Source organism: Tursiops truncatus, chromosome X (assembly GCF_011762595.2).
Source record: "Tursiops truncatus isolate mTurTru1 chromosome X, mTurTru1.mat.Y, whole genome shotgun sequence".
NCBI classification, from domain to species: Eukaryota; Metazoa; Chordata; class Mammalia; order Artiodactyla; family Delphinidae; genus Tursiops; species Tursiops truncatus.
In genome coordinates this window covers 82786979-82800208 of record NC_047055.1, presented here as the reverse complement: position 1 = coordinate 82800208, position 13230 = coordinate 82786979, and the positions used below count along the sequence as shown (strand labels likewise).

Below are 13230 nucleotides of genomic sequence, written 5' to 3'. Positions count from 1 at the left end.
TTTACTGTCTTCTTTATTTTTTTTGGAAAGTTCATAATAATGCAATTGACAAGGAAATTTAGTTATTTCTGAGATATACATTTCAAAGTAATAACTAGAATTATGACTTATAACATTATACCAGAACATATAAGATTTTTAGAAATTTCATGTAATGTCTGAAACATTTATATTAACATATTTCCATACAAATAACCCAAAGAAAGTTTAGTATTAGTTGTTTTGTTTTTTTATACTGCAGGTTCTTATTAGTTATCAATTTTAAACACGAGTGTATACATGGCAATCCCAATCGCCCAATTCAGCACACCATCATCCCCACCCCACCGTAGTTTTCCCCCCCTGATTTGCATATGTTTGTTCTCTACATCTGTGTCTCAACTTCTGCCCTGCAAAACGGTTCATCTGTAACATTATTCTAGGTTCCACATATATGCGTTAATATATGATATTTGTTTTTCTCTTTCTGACTTACTTCACTCTGTATGACAGTCTCCAGATCCATCCACGTCTCAACAAATGACTCAACTGTGTTCCTTTTTATGGCTGAGTAATATTCCATTCTATATATGTACCATATCTTCTTTATCCATTTGTCTATCAATGGGCATTTAGGTTGTTTCCATGACCTGGCTATTGTAAATAGTGCTGCAATGAACATTGGGGTGCATGTGTCTTTTTGAATTATGGTTTTCTCTGGGTATATACCCAGTAGTGGGATTGCTGGGTCACATGGTAATTCTATTTTTAGTGTTTTAAGGAACCTCCATGCTGTTCTCCATAGTGGCTGTATCAATTTACATTCCCACAAACAGTGCAAGAGGGTTCCCTTTTCTCCAAACACTCTCCAGCATTTGTTATTTGTAGATCTTCTGATGATGCCCATTCTAACTGGTGTGAGGTGATACATCACTGTAGTTTTGACTTGCATCTCTCTAATAATTAGTGATGTTGAGCAGCTTTTCATGTTCTTCTTGCCATCTGTATGTCTTCTTTGAAGAAATGTCTATTTAGGTCTTCTGCCCATTTTTGGATTGGGTTGTTTGTTTCTTTAATATTGAGCTCCATGAGCTGTTTATATATTTTGGAGATTAATACTTTGTCCATTGATTTGTTTGCAAATACTTTCTCCCATTCTGAGGGTTGTCTTTTCGTCTTGTTTATGGTTTCCTTTGATGTGCAAAAGCTTTGAAGTTTCATTAGGTCCCATTCGTTTATTTTTGTTATTTCCATTACTCTAGGAGGTGGATCAAAAAAGATCTTGCTGTAAAAACAAAAATGACCTTGCTGTGATTTATGTCCAAGAGTGTTCTTCCTATGTTTTCTCCTAAGAGTTTTATAGTGTCCAGTCTTACTTTAGGTCTCGAATCCATTTTGAGTTTATTTTTGTGTATGGTGTTAGGGAGTGTTCTAATTTCATTCTTTTACATGTAGCTGTCCAGTTTTCCCAGCACCACTTATTGAAGAGACTGTCTTTTCTCCATTGTATATCTTTGCCTCCTTTGTCATAGATTAGTTGACCACAGGTGCGTGGGTTCATCTCTGGGCTTTCTATCTTGTTCCATTGATCTACGTTTCTGTTTTTGTGCCAGTACCATATTGTCTTGATGACTGTAGCTTTGTAGTATAGTCTGAGGTCAGGGAGGCTGATTCCTCCAGCTCCAGTTTTTTTACCTCAAGACTGCTTTGGCTATTCGGGGTCTTTTGTGTCTCCATACAAATTTTAAGATGATTTGTTCTAGTTCCGTAAATAATGCCATTGGTAATTTGATAGGGATTGCATTGAATCTGTAGATTGCTTTGGGTAGTATAGTCATTTTCACAATATTGATTCTTCCAATCCAAGAACATGGTATATCTCTCCATCTGTTGGTATGATCTTTAATTTCTTTCATCAGTGTCTTATAGTTTTCTGCATACAGGTCTTTTGTCTCCCTAGGTAGGTTTACTCCTAGGTATTTTATTCTTTCTGCTGCAATGGTAAATGGGAGTGTTTCCATAATTTCTCTTTCAGATTTTTCATCATTAGTGTATAGGAATGCAAGAGATTTCTGTGCATTAATTTTGTATCCTGCAAGTTTACCAAATTCATTGATTAGCACTAGTATTTTTCTCGTGGCATTTTTATAATACTCTATGTATAGTATCATGTCATCTGCAAATAGTGACAGTTTTACTTCTTCTTTTTCAATTTGTATTCCTTTTATTTCTTTTTCTTCTCTGATTGCTGTAGTAAGGACTTCCAAAACTATGTTGAAGAATAGGGGTGAGAGTGGACATCCTTGTCTTATTCCTGATCTTAGAGGAAATGCTTTAGTTTTTCACCATTGAGAATGATGTTTGCTGTGGGTTTGTCATATATGGCCTTTTTTATGTTGAGGTAGGTTCCCTCTATGCCCACTTTCTTGAGAGTTTTTTTAAATCATAAATGGGTGTTGAATTTTGTCAAAAGCTTTTTCTGCATCTATTGAGATGATCACATGGTTTTTATTCTTCAATTTGTTAATACGGTGTATAGCATTGATTTATTTGCGAATATTGAAGAATCCTTGCATCCCTAGGATAAATCCCACTTGATCGTGGTATATGATCCTTTTAATGTGTTGTTGGATTCTGTTTGCTAGTATTTTGTTGAGGACTTTTTCATCTATACTCATCAGTGATATTGGTCTGTAATTTTCTTTTTTTTTAGTATCTTTATCTGGTTTTGGTATCAGGGTGATGGTGGCCTCGCAGGATGAGTTTTGTAGTGTTCCTGCCTCTGCAATTTTTGGGAAGAGTTTAAGAAGGATGCGTATTAGCTCTTTTCTAAATGTTTGATACAATTCACCTGTGAAGCCATCTGGTCCTGGACTTTTGTTTGTTGGAAGATTTTTAATCACATTTTCAATTTCATTACTTGTGATTGGTCTGTTCATATTTTCTATTTCTTCCTGGTTCAGTCTTGGAAGGTTATACCTTTCTAAGAATTTGTCCATTTCTTCCAGGTTGTCCATTTTATTGGCATACAGTTGCTTGTAGTACTCTCTTAGGCTGCTTTGTATTTCTGCAGTGTCTGCTGTAACTTCTCCTTTATCATTTCTACTTTTATTGATTTGAGTCCTCTCCCTCTTTTTCTTGATGACTCTGGCTAATGGTTTATCAATTTTGTTTATCTTCTCAAAGAACCAGCTTTTAGTTTTATTGATCTTTGCTATTGTTTTCTTTGTTTCTATTTCGTTTATTTCTGCTCTGATCTTTATGATTTCTTTCCTTCTGCTAACTTTGGGTTTTGTTTGTTCTTCTTTCTCTAGTTCCTTGAGGTGTAAGGTTAGATTGTTTATTTGAGATTTTTCTTGTTTCTTGAGGTAGGCTTGTATAGCTATAAACTTCCCTCTTAGAACTGCTTTGCTGCATCCCATAGGTTTTGGATCGTTGTGATTTCATTTTCATTTTTCTGTAGGTATTTTTTCATTTCCTCTTTGATTTCTTCAGTGATCTCTTGGTTATTTAGTAACATATTGTTTAGCCTCCATGTGTTTGTGTTTTTTAGGGTTTTTTTCCCTATAATTCATTTCTAATCTCATAGCATTGTGGTCAGAAAAGATGCTTGATATGATTTCAATTTTCTTAAATTTACTGAGGCTTGATTTGTGACCCATCCTGGAGAATGTTTCGTGCACAGTTGAGAAGAAAGTGAAATCTGCTGTTTTTGGATGGAATGTCCTATAAATATCAATTAAATCTACCTGGTCTGTTGTGTCATTTAAACCTTCTCTTTCCTTATTTATTTTCATTTTGGATGATCTGTCCATTGGTGTAAGTGAGGTGTTAAAGTCACCCACTATTATTGTGTCACTCTTGATTTCCTCTTTTAGAGCTGTTAGCAGTTGCCTTATGTATTGAGGTGCTCCTATGTTGGGTGCATATTGTTACATCTTCTTGTTGGATTGATCCCTTGATCATTATGTAGTGTCCTTCCTTGTCTCCTGTAACATTCTTTATTTTAAAGGCTATTTTATCTGACAGGAGTATAGCTACTCCAGCTTTCTTTTGATTTCTATTTGCATGGAATATCATTTTCCATCCCATCACTTTCCGTTTTTATGTGTTCCTAGGTCTGAAGTGGGTCTCTTGTAGACAGCATATATGTTTTTGGATCCATTCAGCAAGCCTGTGTCTTTATGTTGGGGCATTTAATCCAGTCACGTTTAAGGTAATTATCAATATGTATATTCCCATGACCATTTTCTTAATTGTTTTGGGTTTGTTTTTGTAGGTCCTTTTCTTCTCCTGTGTTTCCCACTTAGAGAAGTTCCTTTAGCATTTGTTGTAGAGCTGGTTTGGTGGTGCTGAATTCTGTTAGCTTTTGCTTTTCTGTAAAGCTTTTGATTTCTCCTTCGAATCTGAATGAAATCCTTGCCGGGTAGAGTAATCTTGTTTGTAGGTTCTTCCCTTTCATCACTTTAAGTATATCATGCCACTCCCTTCTGGCTTGTAGAGTTTCTGCTGAGAAATCAGCTGTTAACCTTATGGGAGTTCCCTTGTATGTTATTTGTCATTTTTCCCTTGCTGATTTCAATACTTTTTCTTTGTCTTTAATTTTTGCCAATTTGATTACTATGTGTCTCGGCGTGTTTCTCCTTGGGTTTATCCTGTATGGGACTTGCTGTGTTTCCTGGACTTGTGTGGCTATTTCCTTTCCCATGTTAGGGAAGTTTTCGACTATAATCTCTTCAAATATTTTCTCGGGTCCTTTCTCTCTCTCTTCTCCTTCTGGAACCCCTATAATGCGAGTGTTGTTACGTTTAATGTTGCCCCAGAGGTCTCTTAGGCTGTCTTCATTTTTATTTTTTCTTTAGTCTGTTCCGCAGCAGTGAATTCCACCATTCTGTCTTCCAGGTCACTTATCCATTCTTCTGCCTCAGTTATTCTGCAATTGATTCCTTCTAGTGTAGTCATCATTTCAGTTATTGTACTGTTCATCTTTGCTTGTTTGCTCTTTAATTCTTCTAGGTCTTGTTAAATATTTCTTGCATCTTCTTGATCTTTGCCTCTATTCTTTTTCTGAAGTCCTGGATCATCTTCATTATCATTATTCTGAATTCTTTTTCTGGAAGGTTGCCTATCTCCACTTCATTTAGTTGTTTTTATGGGGTTTTACCTTGTTCCTTCATCTGGTATATAGCCCTCTGCCTTTTCATCTTGTCTATCTTTCTGTGAATGTGGATTTTGTTCCACAGGCTGTAGGACTGTAGTTCTTCTTGCTTCTGCTGTCTGCCCTCTGGTGGATGAGGCTATCTAAGAGGCGTGATGGGAGGGACTGGTGGTGGGTATAGTTGTCTGTTGCTCTGGTGGGCAGAGCTCAGTAAAACTTTAATCCACTTGACTGTTGATGGGTGGGGCTGTGTTCCCTCCATTGTTGGTTGTTTGGCTGAGGCAACCCAACACTGGAGCCTAGCTGGGCTCTTTGGTGGGGCTAATGATAGACTCTGGAGGGTTCCCGCCAAGGAATACTTCCCAGAACTTCTGCTGCCAGTGTCCTTGTCCCCACGGTGAAACAGAGCCACCTCCCGCCTCTGCAGGAGACCCTTCACCACTAGCAGGTAGGTCTGGTTCAGTCTCACCCGAGGTCACTGCTTCTTCCCCTAGGTCCCGATGCACACACTACTTCGTGTGTGGCCTCCAAGAGTGGAGTCTCTGTTTCCCCCAGTCCTGTTGAAGTCCTGCAATCAATTCCCACTAGGCTTCAAAGTCTGATTCTCTAGGAATTCCTCCTCCTGTTGCCAGACCCCCAGGTTGGGAAGCCTGACGTGGGGCTCAGAACCTTCACTCCAGTGGGTGGACTTTTGTGGTATAAGTGTTTGCCAGTCTGTGAGTCACCCACCCACCAGTTATGGGATTTGATTTTACTGTGATTGCGCCCCTCCTACTGTCTCATTGTGGCTTCTCCTTTGTCTTTGGATGTGGAGTATCTTTTTCGGTGAGTTCCAGTGTCTTCCTGTTGATGACTGTCCAGCAGCTAGTGGTGATTCTGGTGTGCTCGCAAGAGGGAGTGAGAGCACGTCCTTCTACTCCGCTATCTTGGTTCCTCCCTGTCTTCTTTTTTTTTTAAGTGGACATTTTCTCATGCAACATTTAAATTCCTTTAATAATTTTTAAATTATATTTTTGGGTTATTTTCTCTAGGGTTTATAATATACATCTTAACTGTATCTAACTCAGACATATACTAACTTCATTCCAGTGAAATATCAAAACTTTATTCTTATATAGCTCTATTCCCTCCCCGTTTTTTGTGGTATTACTGCTATACATGTTATGTCTACACAAACCCAAGAATACATTGTTATAATTATGACCTTAAATAATCGCTTTTTAAAACATTTATTTATTTATTTTTGGCTGTGTTGGGTCTTATTGCTGTGCGCAGGCTTTCTCTAGTTGCGGCAAGTGGAGGCTACTCTTTGCTGCAGTGCGTGGGCTTCTCATTGCAGTGGCTTCTCTTGTTGCAGAGTATAGGCTCTAGGCACGCGGGCTTTAGTAGTTGTGGCACTTGGGCTCAGTAGTTGTGGCTCACGGGCTCTAGAGCACAGGCTCAGTAGTTGTGGCGCATGGGCTTAGTTGCTCTGCAGCACATCCCTCCCCCCTTGTTTTTATCTATATCCTGGCAACATAGATGTCACCCCTGGGTGACTGTAAGCCACAAATCGGTCAAAGATTATTCATAAGTCCTCTTAGCCAGTTAGATTTTTACCCTTCACCATTGAAATATGTGTGCAGCAAGGCTGCTATAGTAGTTCAGAGAGTTTACACTTTTTCTGCCTCACATTAAGCAAGGGACTAGTAGTTTGCAGGTTCTGAAACAGGAGGGAAGGGGGCAGGTCACAAACTTTAAAAGAATGACATAGCCCAAGGACACGACATAAACTGATTAGAATCGATTAGGTCCAAGATGGTGGACAAGTCGACTTCCACTAGACTTTGAGCCTCAGTATATGCTCATTGTAACATATCAGCAAGCTAACTGACATACCTACCAGCACTATGACAGTTCTGAGGCCAAAGATCAAAAAGTGGGTGGTGAGCTGGGACAAAGTGAAAGAGTGGCATGGACATACATACACTACCAAATGTAAAATATATAGCTAGTGGGAAGCAGTGGCATAGCACAGGGAGATCAGCTCTGTGCTTTGCGACCACCTAGAGGGGTGGGATAGGGAGGGTGGGAGGGAGGGAGATGCAAGAGAGAAGAGATATGGGGACATGTATATGTATAACTGATTCACTTTGTTATAAAGCAGAAACTGACACACCATTGTAAAGCAACTATACTCTAATAAAGATGTTAAAAGAAAAAGTGGGTGGTGGCCCAATTCCTGGGAATCCCAGCCCCTTCCTGAAATAGCTGGAATACTCCTCCCACTCATTAGCCTATGAAATTACCCACCCTTATAAAAACTGACAACCCCATACCCTGGTGCCTTTCTCACCTCTGAGATGGCCCACACTCTGTCTGTGGAGTGTGTTTCTCTGTAAATAAATCTGCTTCTTAACTATCACTTTGTCTCTCACTGAATTCTTTCTGCGATGAGACATCAAGAATCTGAGCTTCATTAAATCCTGAAACCACATGTGTGATCTCAGTTAAAAGACTGTGGGTTTTGGCTGGGTTCGAGTCCTGGCCATGTGGGTTCAAGTCCCAATCTGGGTTTTGACCGGGTTTGAGTCCTGGCCATGTGGGTTCAAGTCCCAGTGTGGGTTTAGGATGGGTTATAGTCTCAGCATGTGAGTTCAAGTCCCAATCTGAGGTGCATGGTTTCAGCTGGCGACCATGAAGGGGCAGTGACAAGGTAAGAAAATGTTGAGAGTTAGGTCTTCGTCCTAGACGGGCTTGTGGGATGCCACAAGTCAGGTGTACTGGGGAGGATGCTCCACCGATGTCTGCCCATTTTTATTGGGCCAGTTAACCCTGAATGCTTCAGGGCTCTGATCAGGAACATAGGTCCTGACCAGAGGAATGATGGCAATCAACATGGTGTGTTACAGAAAGATGGTGTGGAATGGCTATGCTTAGGGACAACCATCAGCAGGTCCAGGACAGAATTGTTGCTGCAGGATTTGGTAATCATCTAGACTCTTCTCTTCAACTCTGAGGTTTTTCTCCTACATTCTATGTTCATTCCTGTTTGAGTTCTTTCTTTCTTTCTTCTCTTAACCCCAGAAGACCTGTGTGGCTGCCAAGATGTACTTCTTATTGACAAGTGCTGACCCTTTATTTCCAACTTATAGCTAGACCAACTCCTGCTCATCGTCAACACCACTGGGGATGCCTTCTGTGCTGTTTCTTTGCAACAACTTTTTGGGCACTATCATCTGGTTGGGAGACTGCCTTGGAAGGGATAACATCTAAAATTATAAGTGCAAATCTTGACCAAATTGCGTGGCTAGAGACATCATCTCAGGCTTGGGTCTAAAATGGGTCAGGCTGCATCAATCCCGGCTGATACCCGTCTGGGCCATATACTCCAGGAAAAATTCAGACAACAGGAATTAAAAAGCAAAAAACTTCAGGATTGGCCACAATATGAGTTAGGAAATTTAAAATGGAGTGAAGTACGCTATGTTCAAGTTTTCATGGCCTTGTATCTAGACAATGGAACCCAAAAGGAATCTAAGGCATGTGTAGCTTGGAGGGATAACTCTAGGAAGGACACAGAGGACATTTTAACTGACCCACCCTACGGGACCATGCAGTACACTGGGTGGGGATCGAGGCCATCCCTGAGGCAAATCAACAATGGAATTACCAGGTGAATTCTATTGATAGAGATAGATGGGACCATATGATTAACTGTTTAATAGAGGGTATGAAGAAACTTACAGTAAAACCTGTTAATAATAAAAAGGTGAAAGAGGTCCAACAGGGACAGGACAAAAATCCTGCAGTCTTCAAAGGAAGACTAGTAGAAGCTTTTAGGAAGTATACAAACGTGGATCCCTCCTCCCTCGAGGGACAGGCCCTTTTGGCTATGCATTTCATAGCCCAGTCTGCCCCAGACATCAGGCAAAAAATTCAGAAACAACTGCTGGTCCTCAGACTCCACTGAACGATTTGTTCCAATTGGCTTATTTGGTTTTCAATAATAGGGATATGGCTGAAAAGGCTGAACACACCCAGAGAAATATGCAAAAGGCTGAAATGACGGAAGTGGCTTTGTCCACTCAGAGACCACCAAAGGGGAAGTTGGCTTTTCCAGGACAACCTGGCCCTGGTGGCCCACTAGGCCCACGGGTACCCAGACAGATGCAGTGTACCCTGTGTGGACAAAAGGGACACTGGAGGGAGGATTGCGATTGATGTGCCCTTTGCAAAGAGCCAGGGCATTGGAAGAGGGAATGCCCAGATGACAGAGAGCAAGGGAAGCCCCTCAGCCATTGATGGTTTTGCAATCAGAAGACTGAAGAGGCCCAAGGCCAAAAGTGGCTCTGCCTAGAGATACCATCTACATGGTCATTGATGTGGTGGGCCATTTGATAGAATTCTTATAGATACTGGTACAACCTTTTCGGTCTTAACTCAAAGGATTGGAAACAATAGTAACCATAAGGAGTATGTAATGGGGATGTCAGGGAAGAGGCAAGGGCACAATTTCCTGGAACCCCTTTTGTGCAGCATCAATGGCTGGTTGTTCTTACATTCCTTTCTGTTTGTGCCTGACTGTCCCATCCCTTTAATGGGAAGAGATTTGTTAGCTAAGTTAGGGGCCACTCTGTTTCTTCAGGGGCAAGGGAACCACCCTCATCACCAAATGGTTCTAACAGAAAGTGGAAAGGAACATAAAATTTGAAGCTAAAATAGAAGCCTTAGTAGACCCTGGAATGCGGAATACCGAGGTTCCGGGCTTGGCTGAAGATATCCAGCCAATGATTATTAAGTAAAAAGGGTTATAGAGTGTCTAAATATAAGGTACAAATTTCTTAAACCTAGGGAAGATCCTCAAAAGTGTCTGTAAATAGATTACAAAAAAGGGAGGCCACTGGTCTGACTAAACTAAGTGTAGCTGATATTCAGAGCCTGATAGGAATTTTGGAAGAGGCCTTCTCCCATAAGCTAAGTGAGGGAAAGTAAAACCTTACAACATAGGTGAATGGGTGTATCAGTCCTTTGACAGCATTGAGGTAGCCACCCAATTCTTTGGAAAAAAAAAACTGTCCTTGTTTTACAAATCTAGGCTTTATAGGACCAGAGCTGTAGCTCCAAAAATAATCCAAAACCCACCAATCCTTTTACCCTTCTATTTAAAAGGCTTGTAAGTATTAAACAAAGGGGAAACAAAGTCATCCTAGGAGAAAGTTGCCTGTGCTTTGAGATGTAAATGTCCTACCTGGTCTTCTCAGGAACCCTTATCTCCACCCTATTTTTAAAATGCAAAGTTTGAAAAACGGGGTAAGTAATTTGGAAGTTGTCAAGGACAAAAAGAAATCCTAAGTGTCTTTTCTGTAAACAGTAGTAAAAAGGGTTTAGCCATCTAGACAAGGGAGCTTGATTTGTTCCATCTGCCAGAAACCCAATTTTAATCCAATCTGTTTTGTAGACATTGCTGTACCTGACTCATGGCTGAAATTTTGGAATGGGAACTATGAGGCCTGTGTGTTTGTTTGTGTGTTTGTATGTATCTATATGTGTGTTGTAGCTGTATGATATTGCCAAAAACTTAATTCATAAAAGAGCTCTACTTAATTAAAGGAAATTAAGCACCTATATAAACACTCAGAAATAGAAAATAATCTGGCCATAATAAATTTCAGGTTCATGTCATATGGAAAATATTCAGTACTAAACTGATATCTGGTATTGAAGGTGGCTTAAGCTTGTTGGTTTGATTAATACAGACATGTCTTTAGAGTCATCAATGTTAAGTATAATACCTCTGTTGTACCTAGGTTTACTAAAGGTCAAATAAGACCTCATTCTATCTGCTACAAATTTGTCCACAAGAAAAGTAACTTAATGTGGAAAAAAAAACTTAAGGAAAGTAAGATGTATGTTTTCAGTAAAAGAAGGTGTGAGGAATGAGAAAAATACTAAGAAAAGAGTTGTGCATGATCAGAACTTTCTATGATTGGATTAAATACAGTTGGGTAAATGGATTTTTTTGGGAGTGGGCTGGGACAAGACTGGACTTGGTGTCTCCCTCCAAAGTTTTCTTGAAATGCTGCTTTTAATAACAGATAGTATGAGTTTCTTTGCCTTTAAGTGACCTGTATTTGCTTTTGAGATCGTTTGTAACTGGTTAAGGAATAAGTATTGTTTCAGAGTGACCTATGACCTTATTTGACCAAGTTTTAAAACTTTTTTTTTTAAAAAGGATCTTTTTTTTTTTAAGATATTGGGGGTAGGAGTTTATTAATTAATTAATTAATTTTTGCTGTGTTGGGTCTTCGTTTCTGTGCAAGGGCTTTCTCTAGTTGTGGCAAGCAGGGGCCACTCTTCATCACGGTGCGTGGGCCTCTCACTATCACGGCCTCTCTTGTCGCGGAGCACAGGCTCCAGATGCGCAGGCTCAGTAGTTGTGGCTCACGGGCCTAGTTGCTGTGCGGTATGTGGGATCTTCCCAGACCAGGGCTCAAACCCGTGTCCCCTGCATTAGCAGGCAGATTCTCAACCACTGCGCCACCAGGGAAGCCAAGTTTTAAAACTTTTTGACAAAATTCCAAAATACCAAATTTTAATTAAATTTCTTTTGATATCCAGCTAACTTTAGGATGCTTTAGAGGGCCCCTGAGGTACCTCAAACAGGAATTATTTAACTAGGATTATTTGGTATGTTAAGTTAAATGTAATCATTCATAATTCTGGTTATTGTGACCAAGTTTCTTTATCAATTACACTGTAATCAGATGTTTAACCATGCCTTTTAAGTCTTCTGTCATTTATAGATAATTTTGTACTCTGATGCTGTTACAACAAGTGCTTCATCATCAAGGAGATTCATAGAAAGGCTATGGAAGCAGTTACAACAGTTCCACATCAAGATGATGGCTACGTGAGGATTCCAGCCCATACTAACTTAAAACAAGGAGCTGTCCTGCCCCTGGGGCCCCTAGATCAGGCATCCAGAGATTTTTACTCCCTGACAGGCAGGGTCAATGCCCCTACTCAGCCTTGAAGCAGTTACAGAAGACAGACCATTGCCCTTCTCCTTCCCATAAGAATATGGGAGTAAAATCTCTGAGAGGGGAATGAAACAGGAAAGATGGGGGCAGGGCACAAACTTAAAACAGAATGACATAGCCGTGTGCGTTCAAGTCCCAATCTGGGTTTTGGCCGAGTGAGTCCCGGCCATGTGGGTTCAAGTCCCAATCTGAGGTGCATGGTTTCAGTTCCTTTTCTGATCATTTCTGAGAAGACATAGCTTTGGGTATTCAGTCTTCCAGTCTGGCAGTAATGAGTTTTAGTTTTAAGCCTGGCTTTCTAGGAGTTGCCTCTGGGTCAAAGGTGGTATTTCAGTCCCTTGTGCCAGTGAGGCATCTGCTCTGTACTGATGGGTCTTTTTTTTTTTTTAATTTTATTTATTTTTGGCTGCATTGGGTCTTTGTTGCTGTGTGCGGGCTTCTCCTTGTGGTGGCTGCTCTTGTTGCAGAGCATGGGCTCTAGGTGCATGGGCTTCAGTAATTGCAGCAGGCAGGCTCAGTAGTTGTGGCTTGTGGGCTCTAGAGCACAGGCTCCGTAGTTGTGGCGCACGGGCTTAGTTGCTCCACAGCATGTGGGATCTTCCCGGACCAGGGATTGAACCCATGTCCCTTGCACTGGCAGGTGGATTCTTATCCACTGCACCACCAGGGAAGTCTCTATTGATAGGTCTTTATGTGATTTGGAGAATGCTTTGAAGTCTGCCTCATGTCCTGTTCTGGGTGCTCCTGAGTGAGTGCCATCTACTGCATGCACACACCCTTCCTGATCCCCAGAGTTGACTGTGATCCCAGCAGGGCTCTTCTTGGCTATTTCTTTCCTTGGTTCTCTCTATAAAACTTCTGGATGCTCTGCCATTTTGCTTGTATCATGGAGCTATCAGCCTCCTCTTAATTCCTCACCATCAAGATCCCTATTGTTCTTGACATGCTCTTAGGCATGGAATTTTTCCATGCTGTGTTCCAAATAAAGACAGTCACTTCAGGTAGAGGTATAGAGCTCCTCATTCTTATGGCCTGCTTTTTCCCCTAAGAAGAGCTCCTAGTCACTGTACC

At 40.7% G+C, this 13230-nt stretch overlaps 1 protein-coding gene across 9 annotated transcripts in view; it reads right to left on the bottom strand.

The window, feature by feature from the left end:
* Positions 1 to 13230, bottom strand: part of FAM120C (family with sequence similarity 120 member C) — a 139087-nt gene that overhangs the window by 33464 nt on the left and 92393 nt on the right. The window lies entirely within an intron of this gene.